Source organism: Betta splendens, chromosome 2 (genome assembly GCF_900634795.4).
Source record: "Betta splendens chromosome 2, fBetSpl5.4, whole genome shotgun sequence".
Lineage (NCBI taxonomy): Eukaryota > Metazoa > Chordata > Actinopteri > Anabantiformes > Osphronemidae > Betta > Betta splendens.
The window spans coordinates 10240766-10258010 of NC_040882.2; positions in this window are offsets into that span (position 1 = coordinate 10240766).

Below are 17245 nucleotides of genomic sequence, written 5' to 3' on the forward strand. Positions count from 1 at the left end.
CACTCTCCTGCATCAGTGTGGTGTCAGTCCGCATCTTCCCTGCCACTCTCTAAATTGGAGGGAGAGCAGCTCTGCGCTCAGGCAGAACTAAACTAGGAAGTACTAAGGCTGGAGGCAGAAACAAGGGACGGGGATGGAGGTGGGGAGGGGAGGGGAGGGGAGGCTTGTGAAAGAGAACACAGGGCGGAGGGGGTCTGCGTGTGCGTTGGAGGAGGAGGTTGGGGGTGCGGGGACACACTCGGCGGCGCTGGATCCCGCCGCGGTGGTCCCTCACTGATTCACATTCCCCTAATCCCAGTTGGCAACCTCTTGGACAGGCACACTCACTCCACACACATAAGAAAACACTCACCACCCCCACACCCCGCTAAGTCCCTCACTCCTTTAGAACGGACACAACAGTGTGGATGGGCTCCTCTTTGGAGCAGGCGCAGCCGCAGCTTGACGTCCTCCCAGTGGATCGACATCACCTCCATGAAGGAGGCTTGTGAGGAGCCAAGCTTTTATGAAGGAAAACGCAGGCCGCACTATTTATCCAATCACTGTTTCAAATACTGCGACATATTTTCATTTACTCAATACAGAATTATTTATGGATTTTCCTGGTCAGTTACATCTCTGCCTACAAGCAGTCGCAGACCTTAATAACTCAATTGATATTTTTAAAATTGCAGCCGAGGTGGGACGGGAACATTAATCCGGGAGAGCGAGCACGTCCGGCTGCCGGGCGACGGCCGCGACGCACGGACGGGAAACGTTCCAAACAAACGGTACTTCAAGGATTTTCCGCTGAACAGCGTCAACTTTTCAAGACAAGCGGCGGCTTTTCGACACCTGATAATTATGTGACTGGAGTTGAAAGAATGAGAGCACGTTTGGGAAAACGCCGGGTGCACGTGCCTTGAAATGTTCCATATGAAAATGACAAATCGCTGCTCGTGCCATTTATCTTCATGTGATCGGTGACATTTTAGGGCTCATTGATCGCTCTCTTAGCGCCTCGCAACGAGCCAAACAAGCTGTAAACCTAGCGCTGAGAGCCCTGTGAAGCTGATACTGGACCAGTGGATGGAGTCGCATCTGCGACTGATGCTAAGCTAATGCTGCTCCATCTTCCCATCATGCACCTGTGAAACCTTCGATGTGTTTGTCCGCTGCCTGTGCTACAGCAGGAGCTAAGACAAGAGAAAGACGTGATGATTCTTTACTGAAACCTAACAGAACCTCAGTTCAAGGGCCTTGGAAGTGACCCGTTTTGTATGAGGTTGATCTTAGTTGTAGATCCGTGGTAACAATAGGGTTTTGCGTGTTTCTTGCTGATTTTGTATCATGTGCAGATGTTTAGAGTGTATGATTGCAAATGTGAGTTTACTGTCGTCTTTAGAGCCACGTGAGGTCTGATTAATTTGTTATGTTATGTTATGTTATGTTATGTTATGTTATGTTATGTTATGTTATGTTATGTTATGTTATGTTATGTTATGTTATGTTATGTTATGTTATGTTATGTTATGTTATGTTATGTTATGTTATGTAGAAATCCATGTATGAGACACTTACAAGTTAGAACGAGTTTGACGGAAGCCGTTATATTTAAAAGAAAAGAAAAGAAATAAATTGACATAATCCTTGTACTGTGGCGAATCAGGAACTGTTTGACCTGGTAAATGTCCTGCAGGTGAAACAGTGACTTTTCATGGTTTTGCAGAATGGTTTCACTGTGTTGGAAAATGTGCAACAAAAACCTATCACTGATTTTAAAGAAGGCCTACTTCCACTTTCAAGGTGGAGTATGTAAGAGTCAGCTGGTGCGTTTCTGAAGGTCCACGCTGCCTACAAGGCCAAATGACTGAGAGTGTCTGAGGCTTTATACACACTGTATGTATGTATGTATGCTCCAGAGAAAGACATGCAGAAAACCTATATCCACGCCTTTGTTGACGCAGGACAGAAGATCAGCCGGCTCATTGTGACTGTACTGTGTTTACACCTTTTAGGATTCAGAGAGTATCATACATGACAAAAACCCTTTAGTGCATGAACACACACACACACACACACACACACACACACACACACACACACACACACACACACACACACACACACACACACACACACACACACACACACACACACACACCTGTTTCACATTTACATGTGCATCTTTATTCCCACTCTTGGTCTCAAGCCCTCAGACCGCATTCAGGGCCCGTGTGCCAGCGCTTACCTTGAATCTTGAACAGCGCGTGCAAATAGAGACGTCTTCTGTACTGGCTTCGGTCGAATATGCATCGGCCTAAGGAGCGCGTCTGCGTGTGTAATGTGTTTTGCAGCAGGCTTGTGTGCGGTGTCCTTTTGCAGAAACAATAGCGCTTACCTTTTGCTACAGACTATTCACAGCCAGTCATTTAGAGAAAGGGGGAAAGATTTTCTATATGAATTAATTACAAATGCTTGGAAATGTCAAGTATAGATAAAGCTTAATACCCTGTCTCCTCCCTTCTGCAACAGAGAAGCTTTTAAATGGCTCTCTGCCAGCCCCTATCTGCCAAACGACACCAAGGTTACTGGGAGAAGCTGAAATATTCATAATATATGCAAAACCACTGCTGTCCATGGACAGTGTTCATTGGAATTCAAGAGCCAGCTTCAAACCTTTGACAACTGCTTAAGTAATTAGTTGCTGGGAGAGCGACACCCCCACCACCCCCCCCCCCCCCCCCCCTTGCTCCCTCCCTCCACATAGCTGCTGAAACTGGCAAGTAAATATTAGGGCAAATTGTATCTTTGGAGTTTGATAGTGTAATTGAATGTGCTGAAGGGAAGGAAGGTGCTTGGATTTCTTGAAATCTAAATCCATCTAAAGACTGGGATTAAATAAATCTCTGTAAATACCTTCAGTAAATGGATCATAGATGTTACAGCGGGTTTCTGTGAAGCGCTGCTGCTGAAAGCGAGCGCAGCTTCCGTCCCAGATGTTGCCTCCTGAATGACAGACGTGCGTCTGCATGCTCATGCGTTATGTAATGCTCTTTTTTGCCTCCTGCCTAATTCCGGCCATATTTGACTCACAGATTTGGGCCGATGTATTATTAATAGCGGACAACAAAGAACAACATGTTTCGCGCGGAAACAATAGCAGGAGCCGGTGTTGGACACGGGCCGGGGCCGCGTCTCGGCCGCGTCCCGACTCTCTCCCCCCGGTGCGGCTGCGAGTCACACTGGTCAGTTCGTCAAGGCCGGGAGGCGCCGCACAATGAGCATCGCGGGCGGATTGGAGCGGAGCCAAGGCCCATTCAGAGCGGCGCGCCGTGCCTAACGCATTACCCCTGCTTATTAATCTGAAGAGATGGCGTTTTTGTGTTTACTAAGCGCGATTCGCTTCTAATTAGGGTAAAATAATTATACTTCAAAGGAGTGGGGCGGCAGGAGAAGCGTTCAAAGACGAGAGCCCCCTCGTCACAGGAGAACTGCTTGCCTCCACAATGCACCGCAGCACAATTACTCACGCGGATTACACACACATTAAAGTAGTTTTATGACACAATGTAACATATGAGGCAGTGCATTTTAATAGTTGACAACACCTGCACATCATAACCACATACTGTACGTGCCACAGTTACATATAATTTGCAGTCTCAAAAATAATTAGAGCTTTTTTCAATAAGGCACAATTAATAATTAATCATTTATAGATTCAGACACATTTGATCCTTATTGCTGTCTTTATATAAACACCTTATAGTCTCGTGGCCAACAAATGCTCTAAAAGGAAACTTATTTGGCCGACGGCGTCTCAAACTCGCCAACGAACGGGATTGGGTGAATTATGAGCCGACTAACTGCCGGTAATGGGAACGCGGCGGACTCCAGCGCCGGGTTCAGCAGCCGTGGCTGCTGTGAACAATCGGACCGCCCCTTTTTATGAGCACAAGTGTCCTTGTCCTTGGCGAGGCGAAGGTCGGCGTTCCCCGCTCCCTCCGCCGCCGCCGCGCTTCCACTGGCCATTCATTTGGGCCGGCGATGGCTCTAATAACATCTCCATCACATTAAAACTGAACCAGGCTGAAGAGATGTTAATACTCCCCTGCACTCGCTGCTGGGAAAATTGGTCATGTATTACAACAAGTGCTTCACAAGAGCCTCGGCGGCCAAGTCCGTGGAAACGGCAGATATTCATGGCTGCCTGCATGTGAAGCTCTTAACACGGTGGATTTTGCAGTTGTGACAGTTCAAGGAAAGCGTTGCTGTTAACATATTCAGAATGGTCCTGTAGCAAGGCCGTTCCTCCAATTCCTCTTTACATCTCCACTGCTTGGCTGACAAGGTTGCCTGTGATTTTTTCTTTATTTTTTTTTTTTTTTAAAGGCGGAGATTAGAGAAGAATGCTGCACACACTCCACTCAAAAGCAGGGTGTACAAAAAGGATAATACTGAATATATAATACCTGGCCCATAGATGGGAGCGCAGACAGCCTAAGATAGATGGATAGAAGGCTTGTGGGGCAGAGCCACCGTTCGTATCTGCTCATCTCCAAGCAGGATTGGCATTGGAATAGCAATTCTGTGGAGTAATAAACAGACGCGTACTCTGACACACACATCAGTGTTTCGCTTTGTTTTTTTATGTGGGTCCGGCTGGTTTCTATTCAAGTCTTCATACGAGCCTATAAAATGAAAGAAAGGATATTAAAATGGAAAAGTAGCGTCAAAACAGCTGGAGTGGTTTGACAATATCAGACTAGAGGATTAACTTTTGCTATAAGGAAGTTCAGATCATCAGTTTCACGTCAGCTGTCAAGTCAAGCAGGCTTGAATATCCACTAATTATACAGTAAATGTGTGTGTAAACACTGAAGCCATCAGCTGTTTTATAGGCAGATGAAGTGTTTGTAGTGGTTTACATAGCCATTAGACAAGACAACAACAGATTGACAGACAGACGGATTGATAGATGGATGCTTGGATGGACGCCGCGGCCCTCGGATGGCTGTCACCCCCGGTCACCATGGTGAGGGAGGAATTGATGGCAGCCATTGGCTAGTGAAGATGTATACATCATGTTGGTCCAGGGCTGCTGCATCCAGATGGACCCGGGCCATCCATTGTCTGTCAGGGCCACAGCTGTCGGAGCAGAGGCGTCCTCCCTGCGCCTCCTCTCCAGCAACACTAACGAGTCTCTCACCCGCCACGGAGGATGATGTCGCCTGTGAGGACGGGGGGCGGGGGTGGGGGGGGGTGGTTCAGTGCCTTTGGTTTTAAGGCAGCTCCATGTGTGCGTGCACTTGACTGCATGTAAAGCTTCCTGACATCCTCTTTTCTTCTTTTCTCAGACAAGGAAAAAAGAAGTGCTGTGAAAAGGTAAAGAGAAATAATTGGTTATCGCAGCTTTTTCATTTACAAACTTTGCTAAACAGGTGAGGTGCTGCGTCTGTATCATTTATTGCTTTCTACAAAATAGGCTACTTCACATATTGGCTTGAAAAGTAAAAAATGATGTTTCTATTCAAACATTCTTCACACACATGAATAAAAATACCAGAAAATATTTTCTTGAGGTTGGTATGTTCCTTTAAAGTTCAAGTATTTCTACTATTCGGGGTCTAGATCCAGATAGATGCATTCTGCCACTTTAAAGGAAAAGGATGGTATTTTTTAACCTGCGTGTTTGACTCTGGGTCAACACAATGCTACATTCACAAACTTACAATAAGAGAAATGTAAAAACATATCTGTGTCTTAGAATGTCTGCATTATAGCTTATGTATTAATGAGGTTGGTGCCTTTTCCAACTGAACACGTTTCCAGAAAGTAGCGCTGTGGATTATATCATGTTGTTACTGCAAACCAACCGACAATTAGTTTGATTTTGTGAGCGCTAATGAAACAACCTGACGCGTTCTTGTAGTTCCTTGTGTACTCACTGTAGCAGCATTAGCTTTGTCTCTTTTACTTCAACACAAAGGCTGGAAGCACAAACTAAATAGAATTTAGCACAAAATAACGACACGGATTGACTCAAATGCAAATAGGTATGTTTCCAAACAGGCTGATCTTTAGAGAATGAAGGCCGATTGTACGTCTACTGCATCGTAACATACTGTAAATGCTCCCTGAGCATTTATCATGATGTCTCATCTATTTCCCAGCAACGAAGGAAGGAAAAGGAGGTTCCAATGTTTAGTTAATGTGACTGTATAACTTACTTACTCATTGGGGACTGCCTTTTTTATCTTACTTGACCTGGAATCATTTGTTATTAGTGATAATATAAACTACACACACACACACACACACACACACACACACACACACACACACACACACACACACACACACACACACACACACACACACACACACACACACACACACATTCCAGCCAGTTCACGGCTTCCCCCTGTGGTGTGAGGTGGGACTAGGGAGGCATGGAGTTATTCACTGTCTGCCTACTTGCTTCTAATAGTCTGGCACAGCGTGACTGACGCTGCCTCTCTCAGCCGTGATTGAGTGTATTGATCCCGGGCTGCTGCCGCCGGCGTGCTCCCTGGACACCAGGCGGGAGGAGACCAACAATCAGATCCTTCACTGGGGGAAAAAGCCCTCCTCATCTGCCTTAATCATCCGATCGATGATTAGCGCGCCAGCCCACTTATGTCTTTCTCTCCCTGACAAAGACATCTCAGTCTCGGCTCGCCATTTGTTGGATTATCACCACTTGCCTCCCGTTGTTTCTGCCGTCGTCTTGCTCCTCGGTGTCTGATCCCGTGCCCAGGAGAAGCGTGACAGCGCGTGTGCACGTATGACTCAAAGTCCAACAGAAATATGCCACAGCAAGGAGGCCTTCTGCTGACCGGACCAGATTTTTTTATTTTTTTGAGTGAAAGTGGGCAAGACAAGGCTAGAACTTGATTAGAAGGAGAAAACAGGAGCAAAGGATTCAGAGACAAAGACGGGGGTGTAATGGAATCTGACAATAGGAACTGTTGAATCACCAGCTGCTTCTTGGGGCTGGGAGGCCTCCCAGCCCCAAGAAGCAGCCAATGCTGCACCTCTCCCTCCTCTGTTCGCCGTTGATTGGGCAGCAAATTGCTCCCATCACCTGGCATTAGTCCCAGTCTCACCAGTCAAAGCTTTTAATCTGATCATTATCCCGGTGCTAAGCGGCGGCAACACAGCGTCTGTTTGCTGGAGCTGAGATATTGTGGTGAGGCGGTCGGCTCCGGTGCTTCAGTAGCCGCTCCGCGGCGGCGTTTAAAGGTGTGGATTATCAGAACTGGATCATGTGACCTCCGTCTGCGGCGTCCAGCCCTCAGGCAGCTCCTCACTCGGCCCTGTGTTCTCCCTCCCTCCCTTTAAATCAAGCGGCCGCCGCTCCCAGGGCTCCTGCTGGGAACAGACTCGGGCTCTGCATCTCCTCATAGACCTCAGTGGATCACACCTACAGCACACGCACACAGTACGGGTTCATTCTTCACCTTTCAACAAAGGGAACAAGGCCTCTCGCGTGAAGCAGCCGCTGAAGGCTTGTTGTGACTGCTCAGATCTGTCTTGTAGAAGCAGCGGACTGAGGGGGACCAGACAGAGACAACAGGAAGGAGACAGGCGGACACAAGTGGAGGCTTTTTTCCTTTACCGCGAGCCGTCCACTTCACGTCCTCCAGCCGCCTGCTTATTGAATTTTGTCGCATTGCAATAAAACTTTCCAAGGCTGCTCCTCTGCCCAGCGGCGACGCGTTCAATGCGGCGTCTGCACAAGGCGTCCTTCACTGATCCGCCCGGCGTGAATGCATGGCCAACGCCGACCGTACATAACGCGCAGCGTCCGCTAATGAGCTTCCCCACTGCACGCTGAGCACAACGGAGTCTAGCACATGATTACCACGGCCCTTCATCCAACGCGGGGGAAAATACCAGCCAACAGCTCCTGAGTGCTCGCTTTCAATTACTGTCTATTAGGAAATCCAGCATCAACTGCCCCTCGCAGAGCGCCCACTCCGCTGCCCGCCCGCTAACCCGCGCGCACTCGCTAACCGGCGCCTGAGAGGGCCCAGAGCCCGCCGGAAGCCTGGAGCCGTGAGCCTGGAGAGCGCGGAGAGGCTCTTCACCCGGAGAACCGGCCCGCGGCGTTCCCTGGAGAAGCAACGGTGGGTGGCGAGAAGACGCGGGAGCGGAATGTCTGGTTTTAGAAGCGCCACTTCTTCCTGATGGAACAAACTCCATCTCTTTCCCCCCATTCGGTGAAAATGGCTCTTGTGAATTCAGAGGATAACTAACACTACAGATGGGTGGTTATTGTTTGAGTGGCATTCTCTAAGTTGCGGATGACCCTCCACTGTGCGCTGAGGACTTTCCCTCATATTAAACGCTGGAGTGCTCCCTCAGACTCAGCGAAGTAAAGGAATTAGAAGCAACTCTAGACAACAGAGACATTTGCTGAGTGTGAGAAGGTAATCCAGCCACAGTGTAATTCATTTAGTTTTATGCTAATTGCACAACTTTACTTTGTTGGCAGTGGCTCAAAGGCACAGGGAGAATAAAGAGGATCCCTACCTCCTGTAAGTGACTAATTCGCGACATCAGTCTTCACTAATGCTCGACTGACAGTCGTTGTATTTGGTGTGACACGAAGCAACCACCCCGGTGTTTCGCTTCCCAATTCCAGAGAATCTGATGGAGAGTGTTGATTGTTGTGTCATTCCCATGACAAACAGGAGGCAGGGGAACCAATTAGTTGCGACGGCTTTTAACATTCCCCTCAAACCGGGAGGAGGCGCAGAGGTTTGCACTGAGGTTTGCCTCGACTCTGCCACTGGCTTAATTATAAAGAGGCGATGTTTTCCCAAGGCCAGTGCATGCAGGCATATTACTAATTCATCCACCTGCCTTGAATACATTGAGTTTTGCATGCAATGTGTTTTGGATACATAGTGACACTGTTTTTTTGCAGATGACCAGACATTTTCCGTCTCTAACGCTCAGATGCGAGTTATTTGTAAAAGACCAAGTAAATGAATCGAAGGGCTTGCGTTTAATTGTACCGTACAGTTCGCATGCATGGCCTCATCCTCTCCTCTCCAGGGTCACAGCAGGCTGAGGTCTTTATTAGCATATTTTCTGCAGTGGGCAGGAAGACTCCCTCAGGTCACCAGTCTGTCCCCAGGTCAATGACAAGTCCATTCAATTAGCTTTAAATTCATCAAGATATTAAAATGGCCTCAATCAACTCAGTTGCTATTTACAGGTCTGTCATGAACCCGGTGTTATGTTTATTTATTATGGAGCCTTTATATGTGAGACACATACTGAAGTAGTTCCTTCACTCCTTCGAATGGGGCAGATACTGTAACACCTGAGTTACTGAGATTTAAGGTGTTTGCTCACTACTCACAGTGTGTGTGTGTCACCCTGTAGTCAATGATGCCATTAGGTAGTCAATATGTGGGATTTCAGCCGTTGGTTGTTTTTAGTTTAGACTCAGTGAAGGTAGGTGCAGGATTCACAAACTTTTTCTGGGGGGGGGGGGGTACGTAAATCTACACTGTTTAATCCATCACAATGAATTCATTGTCTCATGAGTTGTGTATATGTAGAAAAACGTTCAGTAAAGTAGAAATATTTAGTTTACTTTATTTACAGCGTTGTTGCCTTGGTTGTCTTCCACCTTTGACATGAATATCTTGCAGAAACTCTGGTTCCCTCTCATCTAATGAAGCACCTGTTTAGTTTGGTCACAGTGGCGACGCCATCCACCCGCCTTTTCATTTGCTCACAGCTGAACTCGACACAGCCTCGTCGGCGTTGGCGGCTTTCACGTATCCGCACCTGCCGCCACCGTTACCTGGAGGAGCCCTGAAGTTTCTCCGAGCTGATTTATTTTTCTCCAACAAATCGCTTGCTGCTGACTTGTTGGACTTGGCCGTGTAAATGGTTCACCACATATGGCAGCTGCAAGCTTTCGGGCCAACTTGTTGAATTTGATGGATAGTGAAAAGGCCTTTGGGCTGCATGTGCTGGCCCTCCCCACCCTATGCTTTCTGTCTTTGTCTCTCCCTCTCCAACTTACTCCGTGCGCCTATTGATTATCAGAACTTCCTCTCTACACTCGGATATATTACCTCTTCCTCCTCAGCGTGTCTTCGCTGCTCTGACTGTTGGAGGTTTTCCAACACTCTCCAAACAGGTCTGATCCTTAACAAAGGTGAGGGACTGCAGCTCGTTGTGTTCCAGCACAGCAGAGGTGAACGGAGAGAGGTCTGTGTTCCTGGCACACGATTCCTTCAGCGCACTGTCACATCTCTTCAACTCTCCCCTTCTCTGATGTTACCTGACAGGTGAGGGTGTGCGTGTAGGTGTGAGTGTATGTTTGTTCATGCGATTGCAGAGGGGGTGGGGGTTCTGGGTGAGCGGTAAGGAGGGAGTGATGGAGGAAGGATATGGATAGGGTAGGGAAGCTTGGAGAAAGAGAAGTGGGAGGTAGGTGGGCAGCAGACGAGGGGGTATATATGTGCATTGTGATTCTATGTGTGCCTGTAAGTATGTGGGCATCTGAGTGTGTTTATCGATTTGTGCGTCTGTGTGTGTGTGTGTGTGTGTGTGTGTGTGTGTGTGTGTGTGTGCCATGGACGGTGAGGGTGTGTGATGGCAGTGCCTTCAGGCTCCTCCAGGCGTAAGAATCAGTGAGCAGGTGGAGCGCACCGGCAGCGCTGTCTTCTGACGAGTCCCCGCCGTCTCCTGTTTTGTCAGGACCCCTGGAGCGAAGACCAGAGAGAGAGAGAGAGAGAGAGAGTGTGTGCGCATAAGTGTGTGTGTGTGTGTGCGCGTCTGTGTGTGTGGCGAGCGGCTCGCGATGCGCTGTGATCATTAGGATTCACAATGGCTTTGACAGCCGGGCTCTGGAGCAGTGGACGCAGCATATGCCCAGAGAGATAACTGGTTGGCTGACTGGTTATCTTGCTGGCTGCCCGCTACGCTAACTGCATCCACTCCGCTAATAAATCCTAATGCTCTCATTCGAGCAGACCGGGACTGGATGCGAGCCCCGCACTCTCGCTGACTTTTCTCAATTGCATCAGGCGGCACCGCAAGTCTGAATTATTTGTTTGCTGTGCTTAATTTTGCAGCAGTCCTGCCTCCATTCAAGTGGATTCAAAGCGGGGAACATGTTGATTTTGTAACGCGCCTGTTTCCCCACGAGCATCATTTATTCTTACATACTTCGGCCACGGAGGTGTGTGTGCGTGTGTGTGTGTGTGTGTGTGCGTGTGTGTGTGTGTGTGTGTGTGTGTGTGTGTGTGTGTGTGTGTGTGTGTGTGTGTGTGTGTGTGTGTGTGTGTGACTATCCTAAGTGTGTAAGTGGCTCAGGTGGTAAAGAAAGGACGTCCTAATAATAGCCCCCTGTCTCCACACTGGTCCACAGGCTGTAGCGGTATCGATCCTGCCTCTCCATCTTCTGCGTAGCCCGGCATCGTTATAGACCAGATACCGAGGGTTTAGTTGTGAATCTCAGCGATTTCTCCGACCTAAGATGGATAAACCTGGACGCCCGGGGGGGAGGGGGGCAGCGTTGCTTTTTAATTGTTTGTAGTGTTAGCTGGCCACGCTGGAGGCGTGCTCTCCAGGGACGGGCCTCCAGCCGGGGTTCTGACCTCACTACCTTCCCACAAACTCCAATGACAAAGTCAACACACTAATGCACACGGTGCTGGAGACAGTCGCGCAGGTACAGGACGCTGAACACAGCTAATTAAGGCGCGCGCTTCAAAATACTATTAAGAGGGTTTTATTAGCGGCAAACACACTAAAACTTCAGGTCCACGTTACCTCTGTGGAAGATATGCTGCATATTTCAGCTTTTATCACCTACAATACACAATAAATGCTCTTTGATTCCTACTCAAGTGCCTTTTAATCGTTTGCGAGACTATAATCATTCCCTACAGTCACAACCCAAATGGACTCCTTATGAAGAAAATCTGAAAATCTTCCGCACACTTCAGTTTTCTCACTCACGTACAGAGGTGGTTGTTTTATCCTTTGATCTGAAGTACATTAAAGCAATACTGTGGGTTTGAAGAAGCATTAAATGGCCTTTTGCAGGGCAGCAGGTCTCTTTTAAAAGCACAATGGACCTCTGTACAGATCAGGTTAGAAACTTAGTTAAAGGCACAATAACACATAGTCTCAAATTAGTCTTAAATGGTGTTAGCCCTCAAATAAGAGCGTTGACTCCTGACCCGCGCCGCCGCGCTCCAATTACACCTACAGCTTTTCCCTGTTTTCACTCGTTGGGAGCAGGACGGCGAGTTCTCTGATTCGACTTAAATATTCACATGTTGCGTCCGGAGTCCGTCCGCCTGTCCGTCCGTCAGGGCGCGGGGCTTGTTGAATAGAGAGTGGGTCACCTCCCTGACAGAGCCTCTGCACGGCTGGCTGGCTCCACAGCCACCGGGAGACGGGGGCTCGAGCCGGCTTCGCCACACGCGTGTGCACATCTGTGTGGCCGCCGCTCCCACCGACGCACAGCATGCGCCTGTAATAGGAGAGGCTGGATAAAGCTGTGAGATGGTAACGGGAGACGGAAACAGCTGTCATTTTTTAAGTTGTCTTAAAGAGCAATGTTTTTATTCTGGAGAAAGATTTAGTTGAACACAAATGAATTATTATTTTTTTTTATTATATTCCAGGTAATTGTGCTCAGTGAGCTGACTTTTATTCATGTTGTCTTTTTATTATTATGTTTTTTGGGATTTCTGAATTTGTAAAAAGTGGCTCAAACATTTGTAAATGATGTACATTTTTACAAAGCATATTTCAGCCTCGATATATTATCATTATAATCAATACGAGTGTTCCTTACTGCTGTAGTTTGAGCAGTGACTTCCTTCAGTTCCTTTGTGTCACTCATACTGTAAGTGATGTCCAGACTATTGAACCACGGTCCACCACAGAGAGCACTGTGTGTGTTTGTCAGCGATGAAAACCACCAGCTGCTGCCGATGAGTCTGATGAGGGCTCTGTTTGTGAATGAGCTCCCTGCCGGCTGCAGTGCGATGGTTTTAGGACTCCCCCATCGAGCTCCGTCACGATGAGCTGTTGCTTCGAGCCCCTGGTTGATGCTGCGGGTGAAAGAGCACATCAGTGTGTGTTTTCTTCCATCTGACGCTCCAGATTATTGATCGATGGTTAACCCGTCCCACGGTAAAGTTCTCCGGCTTTCGTCCTCCGCCTCGATGCAGAACAGACAGGTTCAGGATGTCATTTGCTTCTGTTGCCATCAGTCTGGTTGATAATCATCACTGATGACTGAAACGCTCTATTATTGCTGTTGTTTTTTCTCCTGCAGGCTGAACCGCATTCAGCACCTCACCTCCCTCACGTTTGATATAACTGATGATCTTGGCTTGTTGAGAGCAGGAAATAATTACAGTAAACCTCCAGAAACTGTTTTATTCACACTTTAAAAATCTAACATATGCTAAAAAAACCCCAATATTATATTTTCAACCTCTAATTTCTCACATAAAATGTAGGAAAAGTTCAATCTAATTCAACTTTAATACACGCTGCCTGTGCGAGGGAAGAAAGAGGCTGCGTCGCACTAATTCCAGCACCGAACATCCCGCCAGCTCCACAAAGCCAACAGTGTTTTAATCTTCTCCACCATGTACTGTCCCATTTAAATGTTCTGCAGCCTTCAAATATGAATCATGAATATCTGCACCCGGGGGCCGGCCAGCACAGTCTATTAGAATACATCACTACTCTACCAGGGGACCACTTTGTGCATCCCTCTAAAATGTATCATATTTCCACTGTAGAGAGGGAGACATGACTTCATGTGTCTTGTGATGTAAGTATTATTACAATTCATGAAATTCAAACACTTATGGCAGGGCCATTAATTTGAACCATAAGCCGTTGGGGAGAGATTTACAGTGGAGTTAAGGGCGATCACACCATTAAAGGACTTGGGAGGAAGACAGAAAGAGACTGCGAGAGATAACTGGTTAAAACTGGAGCTCAGCAAAGCAGCAGCTGCTCGCTTTTCTTCATGTATAAGTGCAGCAATTAATATTTCTGTTTCACACTCTGAGGTCAAAATCACAAACATTTCCTGCAGAATTAGAGGGGGAATAGTGGAGTTCTGAAGGTTCACTAGTTAAAACATAACCCCTGCCTCCTGTGTTGGCTCCGTCTCAGTCTACATACAAAGTGCTGAATTTTGCATGAGCGCCTGAGTGTATAGCAACTGGAACCCTATAGCGTTGTTTACCGATACTTCCTCGAGGCATCGCAGCCCATTCTGATAAGAGCGCGAGCAGCTGAGACCTGTCTTCCGTCAGCGCTGTGTGATGGTCTTGTTATACAGCAGAGCGAGAAGAAACAACGGGCAGAGGTCAGGACATGCAGACGGACTCCTCTGCTTCAAAATGACCAATCAGGAAGTCTGCTCCCAGACAATGTTCATTTCTCGGATAAACGCGGAACAAATTGACATGTGACTCACAGCAGAAATTGTCTGGGTCGGTCTGCAAGTGCAACAAAATGCATTTCCGTGTTCCGAAGAAATCGATAATGAAATGCTATAAACAGATAGAAACTTTAAGTCTACATTTAGATGAGGGGATGCGCTCAGATGCGCTTTTTCTGCACATTCAGGCATAATCAAAAACAAATACAAAGGTGTCGTGATGTTTTTAACGTTTATAACAAGACTACACTGTAGCTGCCGTCGTGCTAACTAAGCTAAAGCTAACTAAGCTAATCTGAGCTACAGTGTAGTGACTCCCAGCTTTTGTACATTTAAAGTAGATTTGAAAGTTTTGTTGATATGTTAACGCACGTGCGTTATCTGACATTTTTATAAAAATTTATAAATTATTCAGTTGCGTCCCTAAACTAATATGCATGTTTATTTGTCCACATCTTTTGTTGACAGTTCCTCTACAACCCCTTACAAACTGTACAAATACTATCAAGCGCACTGGGCTAATCGGTGATTGCGAACACAAACTGAACACTTAGAGCCTCACACCAGAAAAGCAGAGAAGTGAGTTTGTCTGAACTCGGGTGACGATAATCTTCTCCAAGTGTTTGCTGCCATTTGTCACATGGCCACGGTGTTATGAGTTCAAGCAGAAATTTGCAATGGCTCAGTGCACCGCAAAAGCACAGTTTTCCATCTCCCCTCTTCCCCGGCCCACTTTCATTATCCTCCAGGTATTCGTAGTGTAATGGCTTCTAGGTCCACAAACCTATTTGCCATTTCACCTTCTTTGACTAGACTTTCATAGTTATTGTTCGAGAGCTGGACCGAGCGTTTGCAGCGACAGAGCAGAGTGGTGGTGTTTGCTGTCAACTTTCTCATTTCTCTGAATCCGTTAAGCCTCTAGAACTCTAACAATATATAAGTGAATTTGGTTATATATATTTATATGTATAAACTGTATATATACATGTATACTGTATATATACGTCTTTATCATTTATCATGTTTTACTCTAGGAATACTCTACATAAAAGTTTAACCAATTTCCACATTCTTCGATGGAGTTTGATGAAGTTTTCAAAGTAGAGAACTGCAAACTATGAAAATCTCGGTTATTCCCAAAATTATACGGTATTTTATGCTTCAGACAACAATTTCAGCAGTTCAGCTTTGATTCAACGAGTCAAAATAGATTTGTTTATGTGCTTTAAATTCGGGTCTTCTCTGGTTTCTACAAGGTAAAGAAGTGTCTTTACATGAAAACGTAGTCTGAGAACCAGGCCATCTTTTCTCCAGGGAGCTGCTGTAGTGTAACTTCAGCTCCATTGAACATCACCCTTGACTGGGTTTGAGGTATCTGATTGAGTCCATCCATGTGGAGCGCTATTGAATCAAAAGCGTAAACCTCAAGGACATGGTCCACCACACACACACACATCCAAGGAAAAGTAAAACGCTTACAGGACACCCAAAGATGGGATTTCACGAAGACAACATGCACAGTGTGCTGTGAATAAACGTCGGGTTCATTTAACTTTCTCTTATTCAACGTCTGTACAGTGTGATGTTAAACAGACTTTTTAGCGGTATACTTAATGGCATTTGACTCAAGGGCTGTAATGGAATTGAGCAGCCAGTGTTTTATCATTTAATCCCAGCATGTGTAATCTGCTCCTCCGCGGCCCTGGTGAGGTGTTTTTCTCATAATTACACTGTTCCTGATTGTCAGATGTTGCCGCACGTCCGCGGCGGAAAAGGCGAATTCTAGCTCGGAGGGAGACGCGTGTGGTTTGAAAGCGGATGCGGGCGGCTGCTGAGAGACGGACTGGTCAGCAACAATAACCCTGCACTCACCACTGCAGGAGACTACAGACGACCACGGTGGACGCGGCTACACCTCTCAAGTGGTTAATTAAATGAGTCCAAGCACGGAGCGAGCGCACAACGCTTGGTTTACCATAAACAATGTGATTAAAGCAGCCATGGGCCAGCCAGAGTGTGGAGTTGAAAAAATAATTCCGATCACCATGGAGATGTGTGAGAAAAAGAGGTCTGAATGCAGATAGGGATGTCATTATTACTTTTTTATTCATTATTTTCATAATGACTGTCATTATGCGCGGGCTCTGATTGAATTCCATTTTGTTAGTCAGGTTTGTGGCGAGCAGAATAATTATCACTTAAGTGATATTAAGATTCATGCAGAACATTTTCATGGTCAGAGCCTCTACATGTTTGGGAAAAGGACATCTTTGATTATAAAGAAAAGAAAAAGGAATGGATTTTTATTTTTTGCTGTAAAATGTGTTGATTGATGTCCCTGATGTGAACAGGGACAGTAACACAGCAGATCGCTTTAAATACAGTTTAATAGGCAGCGTTAGCGATAGTGAGCAGTCTCGACGACCTGCAGCGTCAATAGTACACGAGGAATTGCATTATTTTTATGATCAGCAGAGAGCGTCAACAACCAGCCCCATTTGTTCCACATTCAAAATCTGGACGCAAGATGCTCAGGTTCAAAACATAAAACAGACGGAAACGGATGATTACATCATCGGCAGAGCAATCATCAGAGGCCTCATTCGTTTACAATGCGTGAAATAATGCAATTGATTAAGACGGTGATATATTCCTGCAAGATGAAGGATAATATGGATTTTAGCTACAAAGAGGCTCATAACTTCATTTTCCCTTTTTCTGTTGTAGGCTGTGGTCTATGAGCTGCAGCAGCGAAAGACACGTTGC